Consider the following 13,989-nt stretch of genomic DNA (forward strand, 5'->3'; position numbering starts at 1 on the left):
TCATTTTTTTCTATCTTTTGTAAACAATTTAAGAAAGCTTGATTGTAATTTTCTTTCAAGATCAAATCAATATTATTTTGATCCGTTGTCGCAGGGCCTCTAAAAGTTGTGGGGCCCATAGGCTAGTGCCTACTTTGCCTATTTGGTAATCCGCCACTCAGAGGTAGACATAAAATAAATCCTATGGGGGTCAGCTTTAACGGCTGCCTTCTGCAAAGTCAGTCTTATGTCTGCGACTTTGAGACATAGATGCATTCCAATAGATCACGCCTGGTTTGAGCAAGTGCATACAATCGAGGTACAGTTAGTTAGATTCCAGCCAGTATGCATGGCCGGAATCCAGGTGTCCACATGCACAAGGACTTTCTGCTTGCGTGCAAAATCTCCTACGAATGAAGCCCTCATCTCTCTCCCATCAGATTGTGCAAACGCACTGAAAAAAACGGAGCAGTTGATGGCATGTCTGCCATTGAAACTGCACAAACATTCCAGCCTCCTGATTGGCTAAAATGTTTGCTTGTTTCTTGCTTCACTGATTGGCCAAATTCTGTCTAAAAAACAAATGGGCAGGGCTTACATTGAGTAACCCCAAGTAATATTGAAGCTAATGGTGGATTGCCACCACATTCTGCCATCTGCCTCGATAGTAAAAGCATAATATGTATGTGCGTAAATATTCTAGGTATTGTGCTCAGGGCTGCTATCGGAGCAGGTGCGCTTTCTCCTACTTCTTGTGAGCTTGGTCTATATATTTGTTCTTAAATGTTTACATTTATTTGGTGGCAGTATTTCAGCTTGATGTATTATAAAGCATTGTTATATTGATTTTTATATTGATAAAACAATAAAATCCTTCTGACTTGGCTTGAGTAGTCCTGAGGCCTGAGGAAGAGTGTTTTGTTTTAGGTGAGCTCTGGATAACACATACATTCGTCTCATAGGATTTACCATGGATGATTGAACCCCACAGCTCGATGCCAGTTCACCTTCATACCAAGGAGGGCATCGCTTTCAAGGTCATTCTAATCAGTTGCCTGCAGCGCCACTAGAAGAGGTGAACCACTTAGACCTAAAACCTTAATTCTGTAAGGGAGGCGCATCACACTGGCACTTCACCGGGGGTAACATCATTTCTTGCACCAGCCCTATCCGCTTTGAATGCTAGGAAGATTTCTTACAACCAGGACCAGCCTTTGTGGCGACAGCGATCTCGGCACTAAAACACAAATGTATCCGGGGGCCACCGATTCCCTGCTCCCTATTGCTATTAAATGCACCCCCCTCCTGTGCTGCAAAGCCTGGCGCCAGCACAACAGCGGGCGCATTTCATTTCAATAGGTTGCCTACCGCCTTCTCCCACCACGCCAGCTTCGGGGAGCCCTTGGAAGGATCCCCTGAGCTGGCATTGCATGGAGCTAAAGGCTCCCCAGGTGGTCGCCGGGCAGCATAGGCCTAGGGCCGGCCTTGCCTACAACCTATCCTGTGAGCAAATACAGCTTAGGAGGAGCTGTGCTTCTGGCATAGAGCATTATATAGTGTGGTCATACACGATCAATGTAAGAGAAGGCAGCAGGGGAGGCTACCTCCCCTGTTTTACATTTGGCACCTGGCCCCATGTTATGAGCATTTCCAGCCAGTCCTGTTTTCCCTTATGGTCTGCATGCTGGGTATTGTTGGCCAATACTCAAAATGGACTCGGTGAAATGACAGTATCGGAATCTAAGCTGCTGTTGCTGTCTGTTCTTTATATTCCTATTTATTTATTGTGTCTTTGATGTTCCCATAACCTCGGCTATAGCCTCGAATATCTCTCGCATCGAGATAAAAACAAGATGGCGGTCATCTCATTTCTGAAAACCATGATCCTACATGCACAATGGGAGATATAACTATAATTTTTGGAGAAGGGGCACCCCATCTCCATCAAATTTTAAAATAACCACTCCACGGAATAACCCCAAACCATGCATGGCATGCGAGTCAACGCTTCATGCCCAAGTTGTTTCGGACCTGGAAAAATCCGTCCAGCGGTTTGGGCTGTGTGCCTTGACAAATATTGACCTTTTTTGTGTATGGGAAAATGAATGTGAAGTAGGCCTCACTTTTGGAACCTCAATGAATCTTTATGAAACTTTGCAGTCTGGAGGGGCCCGCAGACTTTTAATCACTGGAATCACTTTTGAAAATTCGACCAAATCCGTTACTCGAAACAAAAGTTATTAATAATAGAATTTTGAGGGGTTCCTATGTGTCTCCGACTCACCTTAACTATAGTGCGGCTATATATACAACGCACTGATTAAATCATCCCCAGGGATGTGGGCTCACACGTGACACTTACTTTTCATGCAGATAGGCATGTAGCCTCCCCGAAACTAGGCGCGAAAGCCACATCCTGTCAGTGCATAAAAAAGGGTTGTGGAATGCCCCGACTAACTAGAGAATGCTAGCGATGCTAGACGTTCCAGACATGTTGTTTGCCAGGGTGCTTCTCTTAGAGTTAAATCAATGGATCTCAGAAAATAACATACTCCCCCCCAATCAAATGGGCTTTATTAAGAAAGCCTCCACTTCTCACAATCTGTTGATTCTAGTAACATCAGTTGAATATGCTTGAATACGCAAAGAAACTCCGGCATGTTTACGCAAAGAAACTCTGGTATGTTGTGTATTTATTGACTTCTCTGCAGCTTTTGACTCGGTGATGCGCAGCAATTTGTGGCAAAAGATGACTCAATGTAATATCCCTACAGGTTTGCGCAGGATGTTGATTCTACTTTATACAAATACTACTGTAAGGATCAGATTAGACGCTGAGGACAAATTGTCTGAGCCAATGCCCACACATCGCGGGGTGAAGCAGGGGTGCATTGTTGCCGCTACAGTCTTTAACCTCTACTTGGCTGACCTCTGGCTGGCGTTCAACAACCTGCATATCTGACCTGTGAAAATGGGCCGCCACCAGACCTGTTGGTTAGATTATGCTGATGATCTGCTCTTAATACATCATACCCCCAAAGGGTTATAAAACTTGATCTCAGCACTAGGGGAGGGTGCAGAGACAAATGGACTCTGTAAATATCGAGAGACGCAAGACAGTGACATTCTCCCCTACTACTCGACAACGTAAGAACATTGTATGTAAGTTAAAAGGCCTCAGACTAGAATGTGTTTCTTCCTATAAATATCTAGGGCTCTATGTACAGAACACTCTGAAGTGGGTGATGCACTGGACTGCAACCAAGGTCAAATATAACACAGCTGTACATTGTCGGGGGGAAAATTCTGCCGGGGTCGGCCGGGCCGTCCGCATACCTCCGGGCAGGGAGGCCCCAACTCCTCCCGTATATCCCAGAAGAGATAGAGTATGAGACACACACAAGAAGCAAGGTGACTCTGCTGTTTATTATACAAAAACGGCAGGGATGGGTCAAGGATCGTACGCGTCCGTCCTGACACACACACAATCGTGGGGCTCGCAGGCCCTTTTTACCTTAGTCTGACGCGCTACTTGCGTCACCTTAGAAAGTTAGCAAAAAACCTATCGCCACTCTTAATTGGTTGCTCGAGTGGTAGGGTTAGTATAGCATACGTATAGAGAACAATATTAGTGGACAAGGGTTAGTCAGGTGATATATCTGGGTTGTCCCTACAATTAGATACATGAGAATTGTTACATGAAGACTCCTGATGATTGGTTAATGTTAATGGCGTCAGTGATAAGAGCCCCATGTTCTGATTGGTGCGCCCGCGAGCTTCCCAGCCTGGGACCATCGCTATTCCCAGCTCTCGGTGTACCTGTCATTTGCAACAATGTTTCACTATGAGTACGTGCAGACAATGTGAGGACTTATTCATGAGCTGGAAAGCCGACTACTCCCACTGTCGCAGATGTCCATTGAGCCTTTTAGGTGTATCTGCCTGTGTCTTGTAACGAGGGATCCAGACGCCTTCTTTCTCCTGGGCTTGGCATCCTGTCAGGTTCGGCTTGGTCACGTGAGGTGGGACCGTGTTTGAGGCAGAATTCTGCACAATTAATATTGTTTTTACACTGTGTGCCTGGTTTAATTTGCAGGTGCGACTTTAACGTTGGTGCGCGGCGTGCGAGGTTGCAACATCGTGCCCTTGATGGTCTGCTTTTGGAATGTGGGTTTGCAACATTACGACCTTGGCTGTCTGCTTTCGCCAGGCTCATTCTGCAGGATCAGCAACCTGACTCTTGTTCTTTTAACGTCCATGGGAGCTCTTGCTTGCGGCCTACTTAGGCCTGGTGTATAGGTGGAACCGTTTGGTGCACATGCGCTTTAGGTTATAGTATCATATTGTCTTATGACCAGTATCGTGTCTTCGTTATATTTCTCATTATGGCACCTGGGTTTAGGAGAAGCGTAAGCAAGCTCTTTAGATGAGTTCATGATGCGTCTTGCGTTTCTGCATTTTGAGAGCCTATGTGGAAAATAATAAAGATGCACGTCCGTGAGTATGTCTGTCGCCTACGTCATAGCACTGAGTATATTCTTAGTGTAGATTGGTGCGGGAGTGTCCATTGTGTATATTGGCACAGGTGTGCTGACCGTTGGCTAGGTCGTCATGGCATCTCTAACGACGTGTAGGTTTTAGTCTAGTTGATCCGTGCCGCAGGTATCAGCATGGGCAGGGCGGGCTGCTGGGCAGGCAGATGGACACATCCGTATGTTCCTGTACCAGGGTATTTGGTCGTCTGGTAGATGAGCAAACTCTTCTCGTGGCGGGTGTCTGGGCCGTGATCCTTTAGGCCAGGCGCGAGAGGGGAAGGACGGGAGCCTGTTTTTCCATTCTCCCACTTCAGTCCCCCCTCTGGTCGACTTGTCGACCACAAACATATCCTTTTCGTTATCTCCTCTTACTCTCCATATCTTAGTTATTCCTCCTAAATGTCCATAGTGGTTAACATGATCTTCAAATGACCAATACATATATTCACATGTTCCTCCAGGAGTACAGTATACCCATTTCCCTATGTAACACCTGGGGTTTCTTGGGTTCTCGATCTTCACCGATGGTGGGTCCAGGTGGTTGGTGATGATCTGGTTGCGCAATTTCTCTCTCTCTTGTATTATTATGCCTGTGTGCTGGCCGTCATCTGCTGGCATCAATGGGTGCATACCAACCATTTCAAGCAACTCGTCAGTGGTGCGTGCCTTCCGGGCCTTCCAAAATCTTATTATGATCAGTGTAGCTCCAGCCAAAATAGTACAACCAACTATAATTTTCAGTCCATCTCACAGCCAAGATGGCATCCATGACCATAATAGCGAAAACCAGCTCTCATCCTTTTTCACGCCTTTACTTTCATCCATCATTTTGGAGTGCATCTGGGCCAATTGTGAAACTGCTTCTGTCAGTGTACCGTTGTCAGCATCGTTGGCAGGAATGAACGTGCAGCATGATTGTCCTATCTTTGCGCAGACTCCTCCTTCCATGGCTGTGAGGAGGTCCAATACATATCTGTTCTGAAGTGCTACCATCCTTATAGCTCGCAGCTCCTCTTTTATTGCGTTGAATCCATTTACTGTAGAATTGATGGTCATCATTAGTTCCCATCTAGTTATCTGGAGCCATTTTGCGTTTGCGTAAGCCTGCAGTCCCGGATGGATTATTGAGGAGAAGAACATTGCTGCTCTGCTGAATAGTCTGTGTTCTGGCGGAATTGAAGTGAGTGCCGTTTCCGACCTTCCCCATAGGTAATCTCCTGTCAGAGGTTCTCCTTGTCTTTTCCTTCTATTTAGGACAGTATTATTGCCGTTGGTCCTGTTTCCTGGCTCCTCCTGAGGTGGTGCAGATCTCTTCTTTCTCTTGTCCCCTTCATCCATTTTGGGAAAGTTTGCCACATTCACATGCTTCTGGGGTACTACTAGTGATGGTACATTGACGTGCACCATCGTGCATACACCATTCCACAGAGGGGGCAGTGTGTGGTATGCCTTTTCTCCACAGGCCCAGTAATGGTCCATTATCACTGCTGTTCATGCTCCCCCCTCAGGTAACTCCATCACGCTTGCACAGTTGGTGTTGTATCCTACGTCCACCTCTCCTTTATGTTGGTAGCATACCTTAGGCGCAGTCAGCGGCAGTATTGTTATTGGGTCTTCATCCGTCTCTATCCACGTGAGCATGGGCACGTACTTGATCCAAGTCGTCCAACATCTGTGGTTGTGTGCATCGATAGTTGAAATAGTTTCTTTTGTTACCATGTTGCTGCCAACCACTCCTATCTCCCATTTGTTGTCCAAGTACACCTTCCCCGTTATCGTCACCAGTGGCCTCTCCCAGCATCCTGGTTTACCAGGAACTTCAGTGGCGTACCAATCACATGGTAAATACTGCAGTGTTACTTTCTTTGTTTCCCCTTTTGCAGGACCACTTGTTATGTATCTGAATGCTTCAGCATGTAAACTGCTCTTGTGGTAACTCAAATAAGTCTTGAGGAAGTTGTTTTCGTATGGGTATGAGTCTCGTGTTTTCCACACCATATGCACCACTGTCCCTTGAAATCTTCCTTTTGTTTGGAACAGTGCCAAGTATATTATGCATCGTGCTGTCTTTTCATCTATTTCTGTGGCAACAAATGTTCGAGAAGCGCTCATGGCGTATGGTATTAATGAGCAAACGTAGCAGCTGTCTTCTGTTGTCTGCTTACCAATGCGGGTCATGTGTTGGTACCATATGTTGTTTGAGACGTGTGCTGAATCTTGTATATAATTGTCAATACCTTTATTATCTGAGTATGTGCTGCGTTGAACTCTATTTTGTTTGTGAGCAATTTTACTAGTATCACCTGACGTAACACCTGTTGCAGCTGGGGATGGGGGTGGATTAGGTTTGGGTACAGCAACAATATTGATAGCACAGCTGTACTGCCATACAGAGGCAGCCAAGGACCCGGTGATCATGAAAATCCCTATTATTTTTATTACACATGCTAATTTCACCGGCATTTTGCTCTTACCTTGCTGCAGTCCGGCAGCGTATTCTTGCGACGTTAGAGTTGCCCGCCTGAAAATTCTCAATATGCTGGTTATTAAATGTTAGTTGTTGTTTTTTAAGCTCTCCCTATCAAATAGTCATTCAGTGCCCAGGCGAAGAGCTGTTCCCACGCTAATCTAAGCAATCTATCTCTTAGGGCAGGCAAGTATGGGTGGAGGTGGGGCATTGAGTATTCTATGGCCAAGAGGAATGCTGTGTAGTAGACACGTACCCTTTTCCTTTTCAGGTACGTTGGCCTTTTTATTTCATATACAAATTGGTGTGACAATTCTTCTGGGTAGTTATCGTCTGAGGGTACCATCTACTCCTGGGCAGTGAATTTGTTAGTTGTCTATTTTCTTAGCAGTACAATAATACGCAGTTCCTGCATGTGCGAGAGAAAAGAAAAGAGAGCATTCACGTGTTTACATGTGTACGTGTGCGAGACAATGTCCTTCAATTCAGGTATTACTGCAATGGGGGTAGGGTCAGTGGGTGGTGGGCAGGGGGTTTGGGCTCAACTGGCGGAAGTATCTTTACTCTTTGAGCGTGTGACCATGGGGTGGGCAGTATGGGGATCACCCCTTTCTTCTTCAGTTATTGTCTCTGGGGAGTCTGGGGAGTGACAGGGTATGGGAACACTTGGGCCGTTGGCTGTGGTAGAACTTTCTTCCTCCGTTGGTGATGTTGTTGCTGTTCTCCCAATGGACCTGTCGGTGGTGCTGGGGCGGGTCTGGGGTTTGTAGATCTTTACATCGTGTAGGTGGTTCCAGGCACGCTTGTCCTGTAGCTTTACTGCTCTCGTTGATACCTCCTCTACCAGATGGGGGCCAGTGAATCATGGACTATTCCACTTCCTGTTGAAATTGCGAAGTAGTACGTGGTCACCTTTAGCAATTTTACACAGTCCTTCCTTTTCCAGTTCTTTATCCACGTCTTCTTGTTGATTGCTGTTAGACCCGCCCCGTGTGCGCTCGAGCTGTTGAGACACAAACACTACACTAGTAATCAAAGAAGACACATATTGGTACATTTCATCACCAAGAACACTCGCTGTGCTTTCGTGGTCGGTAAATGCTCTTGACGTTGGCGTTAGGGGAAGGCGCATTTGACGTCCGGTAACCACCTCGTGAGGGGTGAGGTGGTGGTCGGACCCTGGTCTATTCCTTAGCTCAAATAGAGCTAATGGAAGGCAATATAACCAACTCTTCTTTGTTGTTTGCTGTATCTTTGCGATTGCCTCCTTTAATAGGCCATTCAGGCGTTCACATACACCGTTGGCCTGTGGGTGGTATGCACATGCAAATTTATGCTTGATGTTCAGCAAGGATGTGATGTGCTGGAACATTTCGTTTGCGAAATGTGGGCCATTGTCTGACCTTAACACCTCGCACACTCCCCACCTGGGGAAGACCTCCCTCACTAGGAATTTAGCTGCTCTAAATGCATCTGGGTGTGAACAGGGCCCTGCCTCAACCCACCTAGAGAATGGGCATACTACTACAATCATATACCTATTTCCTTGACATATGTTGATCATATCAACATAGTCAATATGGAGATGCCGGAAAGGTCCCTCTGGCCGGGGTATAGTACTTCTTATCACCTTTAGAGTATGGCCGGCCGTAAACTGTTGGCATGTGAGACAATTACTGATAAAATTTGACACATGAGAATTTAACTCGGGGCAGAACCAGTCTTCCCTAATTCGTGCTGCAATTACTTCCTTGCCTGTGTGGGCTGGATGATGTAGTTGGCTCAGGGCGGTGTTCAAAAGTGCCAATGGTATTACAACCTTTCCAGTGCCACCCTGGCGTCATAGTGCGTCGGTCGGTGACATTGTACATCCTCTTTTTACCCATATTTCTTTTTCGGCCATTGGTGCAGCCGCTTGTAGCTCCATAATCTGTGTGGCTGGGAGATGGGTGTACCCTTCTCTTATCAACATCTCCTTAGCCATTCCCCTCCCTCTCCCTCTCTGTGACTCTGGGGGGTTCCATATCTCACCAAAGTATGCAGCATACTTCGCATGTGCGTCTGCTGCTGCATTCCCCTTCGAGACGTGGTCCTCACCATTGGTGTGTGCGGTGCATTTTACTAAAGCTAATTCTTGGGGGTCATTTATGACTTCAATTAGTTCAGCCAATAAGAAGGCATGTTGCACTGGAGTGCCATCAGCTCTCCTAAACCCTCTTCTTCTCCATTTCGACAGCCCTGAGTGGACAGTAGATGTAACATATGCGCTGTCGGAGTATATGGTCACCCGTTTGTCAAAGCTTTCCTTCAACGCCAAGATCAGTGCAACTAATTCCGCTGCTTGAGCGGAGTAATGCTGTGGTAATTGTACACATTTCATTGCCACACACACCGGTACCTCCATCATTTTTACCACTGCAGCCCCAGTCCTCCTTACACCATCCCTTTGATCGATAGTTGATGACCCATCAATAAACAAGAGCTCACCTCCCTCTAGTGCGTTTTCTTCAACCTTTCTAGTACATGAGTACATTTCAGTTATTTGCGTACAGTCATGGGCATAATCTCCCTCCTCAATTACTTCTGCTAGGAACCTTGCAGGGTTGACCGTGCTACATCTAACAATTGATAGTTCAGCTCTGGATAAAATGATCTCATAACCTGATGCTCTTTGCGTGGTTAGGGTCGATTTAGGTTTATTCAATATCGCAAATAGTGCATGTTCCACAAATAGTTTAGTTGGGCACCCCATGGTGATTGCTGATGCTTTTTCCACCGCAAAAGCAGCTGCGGCGAGACCTTGTTCACAAGGGAAGTGGCCTAACATCACAGGATCTAAGTGGCCGCTGTAAAATGCTACTGGTTTGTAGCCCATGCTTGTTTTTTGAGCCAACACTGCTTTAATTACTGCTGAATCGCAATGTGAGAATATAAAAAATTGTCTCTCATAGTCTGGGGATGCCAGTACCGGAGCAGTTGATATCGCATCTTTCAATTCATCAAAAGCCTCTTTCATTTCCATCGTCCACCCCAGCTTTTTCTCCCCTTTATTAGCTTCCCTTAACGCCTCAAGCAGGGGTCCTATGTACGAGCTGTAATCAAATACCCATGCTCTACAGTAGTTGCACAGCCCCAGGAACTGCTGCAGTTCCCTCACAGTTTGTGGCATTGGAGTGTTTGAAATGGCCTGTGCTCTTTGTGGTGCAATCTTTCTTCCATGTTGGGATATAAGTTGACCAATGTAAAGTACCTGTTCTTGACAGTACTGTATCTTTTCCATGTCTACCTTGTAACCTTTTTCAGCCAATATTGTCAACATCTTTAAGGAGTCCTCTCTGCATGTTCTTTCGTTTGTACTGCAAATTATTATGTCATCCACATACTGCAACACTGTGCTTTCCACTTCAATGTTACCCAAATCCATCTGTATGACTCTATTGAAAATTGAGGGTGATTCGCAATACCCTTGTGGCAATCTGGTGTGCTTCCACTTTGTGTTTCTGTAAGTGAAGCTCTTCAGATCTTGTGAGTCTGGGTGTAGTGGTATTAAGAAAAAAGCATTTTTAAGGTTGATCACTGTAAATCGTGATGCTTCTGCTGGAATGCCACACAATATTGTGGCCGGGTTTGCTGCTACGGGATATTCCGCTTCTACTATGTTGTTCAAGGGCCTGAGATCCTGTATGAAGCGCCAAGACCCCCCTTTAGCCTTGCGCACTGGGTACACAGCCGTGTTACATGGTGATTCTGAGGGGACCAATATACCATTATTTATAAGGGCCGTTATGGTTTCATATATGCCCTCATCTGCCTCTTTTGATAGTGCGTACTGTTTTACTCTGGGGAGTATTGCACCTTTTTTCAATTTTATTCTTACTCCCCCTATACTTTTTATGCACCCCACGTCATAGGGGCCAGTAGTCCACAATGATTTGGGTACCTTTGACATATCCTCCTTAAAGAAGGGGACTGGGGTGCATGCGGGTGCCTCAAGTGCCATTGCAATTTTCTGTGCTACTTGTTTGTAAGCAACTCTTAGCCATATTTCCACACTCATCATAAACACCATTTCACCTTCCTCCTTTTCATCTGAGAACAGCTCCTCATCTGATACCTGGGTGAGCCTACATCCTTCTGCTAATGCTATCACGGCCCTCCATGCTCTTCCTTCTCTGTCTTGGGCATGTACAGCAATGTAATCAGCTGTTGCAATAATGCTCTCAATGTCCATTAGAACTACCTTTCCTTCTGGTTCATTAACAGGTGTTTCTGGTCTGAACAGATAGGCTGCTGGCCTCCTCCATATTTTCCCTTCTATCCCTGGCATCCATGCAATTGCCATATCTGTTCCATACTGAAATAGTTCGCCATCTACTGGCTCCGCCCTAATCGCTGTCTGTCCGCAGTATGCTTGCATAATCTGTCGTGCTGTGAGCATGTTAATCCCTGGAGTAGAGCAAATTATGCCGTCCTCAGTAAAGGAGATCGTCATATTCAACCTGTTCATTATGTCTCTCCCCAGTATATTTACTGGTGAGGCACTATAATATAGAAGTGGAACTGACAGATCATAATCTCCAATAGATAAGGGAATGTTATCAGTAAAGGGAACCAACCCTCTAGCCCCAGAGAATCCTTGGGTGTTCATGGCTTCGCCTGACATCTTGAATTTACCTTCCCTTATGCAAGACCGGGTCGCCCCGGTGTCAACAAGGAATGATAATTTTTTGTCACCTATCGTTACCTCTATGCGTGGTTCCTCCGCACTATTAGGTGTTACTGACAGGATGGGACACACCAAGGCCGTATGTGGGCTGTCCTGTTGAGGGTACAATGACTGGCCATTTCCCCTATAAGGGTTGTGTCCCAAAACCGTCACCCTACCCAGTTGTGTTTGTGGTGCTTGGGGTTGTTGTGTCATTGCTACCTGTTGTTGTGGCAGTGAATATGTTTGTGGCTGTTGTTGTGTTAATTGTTGTTGTTGTTCATTTCCCTGTTGCAACGTCTGCTGTTGTGGTAGGCCCTGCTGTTCCTGTGAGGGCCTTGGTTGTCCCTGATCACTCCATGATGGTGTTCCTGGTCTAACTCTACACGTGCGTGACATGTGACCTAATAGTCCACAGCTCCAACACACCAGTGGTTCCCTACTCTGCCATGGAAAGCTCCCTGTGTTGTCCTGGTATACTGGTTGCCCTGTGGGGTAGGAATTTCTAAGTCCTCCCACCTGCTGTTGGGTGCTATATCCGTATCCTCTCCCTCTCATAATTCCTCCTCTCCCCCTGTTATAATTATAATACCCAGTTCCTGCCATTGTATGTCCTCCCCCCATGTTGGTCGTGTATGATTGAAATGGCGGCGCCTGTTGTGTTATAGCCGGTGAAGGTGTCATTTGGGAGGAATCTTGTGCAGCCACTACTTGTGTGGGGCTTTGGGTCATTGTTGTAGGTGTAGTTATTAGTGCCCCTTCCATTGTATATTTAGTAAGCTTTTTCTGTACTAATTTAGCCTCTTCCGTTTTCCTGTCCTCTTCCTTTTGTTTCATTTTCCCTTGCCATGTCCTGCAATGATGCACTATAGTCAGTTGTATTTCTGGCCATGGTTTTGCTTCCATTCCCACTACTTTCTTTAGTTGTTTCTGAACTCCTTCTGGGAGCCCTTGTACCAGTATATGGTAAAATATTGCTGGTGTTTTATCCCATTGTTCTCTAGTTTCCATGCGCCACTTCTCTTGGATTTCCTGGATATAATAAACAGGATCTTCGTTCTCACGCATCTTGCGGGAGGTAATTGCTCCTATGTCTGATGTGTCTGGGTACTGTACCCTCAGTGCCTGTCATAGTGCATGTCTGCAGTTTGCGAATGGTGCCCCATCATGTGATGTGTTTGTTATTGTTACCCCATGGAATCCCGCTCTCTTCCAAATGTCATCCGCTCTATCCCCTAATATTGATATTAAAAGGCCCTTTACATCTCCTACTGCCAGTTTCTGTCCTGCGGTGTGTTTTTCCATTTCATATATCCATTTACCCGCACCTCCACTTAATGATGGGAGCCTGCATTTTATATTTTCTTTATCGGTATGCTTCCAAGGGACATACTGTGGTCTAACCCCTCCTCTCTCCAAAAGTGGCATCAAGTTATGTCTTGTTTCACCCTTTGTGTTCCATAATATCGAGTCTTCACACCCTTCCTCCTCTTCTCTTTCTTCTACATCTTCAACTTCGTCCATATTTCCCCTGCTCGTAACTCTTTCTTCTCCATCTTTTCCCCTTCTTCCATCATTTCCTGTATTTAATGTGGGCATGTGTATTCGTCTTTCCTGCCTGCGACTAGGGAGGTCTCTAAGCCGACATGCATAGGGTGTCAGTTCGTCTGTGAAGGGCGTGAGTTTTATTTTGCGTAACGAGCGTGAGGTGGTTGAACATGTAGGGTGCGATGGGGGAGGGCGTGATGGGGATGGTGCGGCCTCATGTGCCTGTCTTTCCGCTATTCCTTGCTCTCCCTCCTCACTTCTCCCCAGCTCCTCCTTTCTCCTACTGATCCATGGTGAGTCTGTGTTGGTTCGGGTGATGTATAGTTTATCTAAGCTTTCCCTTTCACTGTTTCTTCCTTCCTTTTCCACTCCTTCTTCTTCCTCACTACAAAAGCTAGTCATAAACGGCACCCCCCACTCGGTCTTTTTTCCCTTGATCGTTACTGTTTGTAAGTCTATTAGGTCCAGTTCTCCTTTTCCTCTATCATCAACCGCTCCCCTTTGTGCTGATGTTGTTGCTACTTCTGTGTTTCTACATACATCCCCCCATGCTCCACTCTCCCTTCTCCTATCTTCTCTTTCTTCTTCATTTCTCTCCTCCATCTCCCTACTATTTTCCTCCCTTTTCCTTTTTAATTCCTCCATCACTTCACTTCTCATCTTTTCCAATATTCTTTCATCCTCTTTCTTCCTTTCCCATTTCACCCTTTCTCTTTCTACTATACTCTCTATCACCCTCCCTTCTTCGTATTTCT

Source organism: Ambystoma mexicanum, chromosome 10 (genome assembly GCF_040938575.1).
Source record: "Ambystoma mexicanum isolate Mex_15411 chromosome 10, UKY_AmexF1_1, whole genome shotgun sequence".
NCBI classification, from domain to species: domain Eukaryota; kingdom Metazoa; phylum Chordata; class Amphibia; order Caudata; family Ambystomatidae; genus Ambystoma; species Ambystoma mexicanum.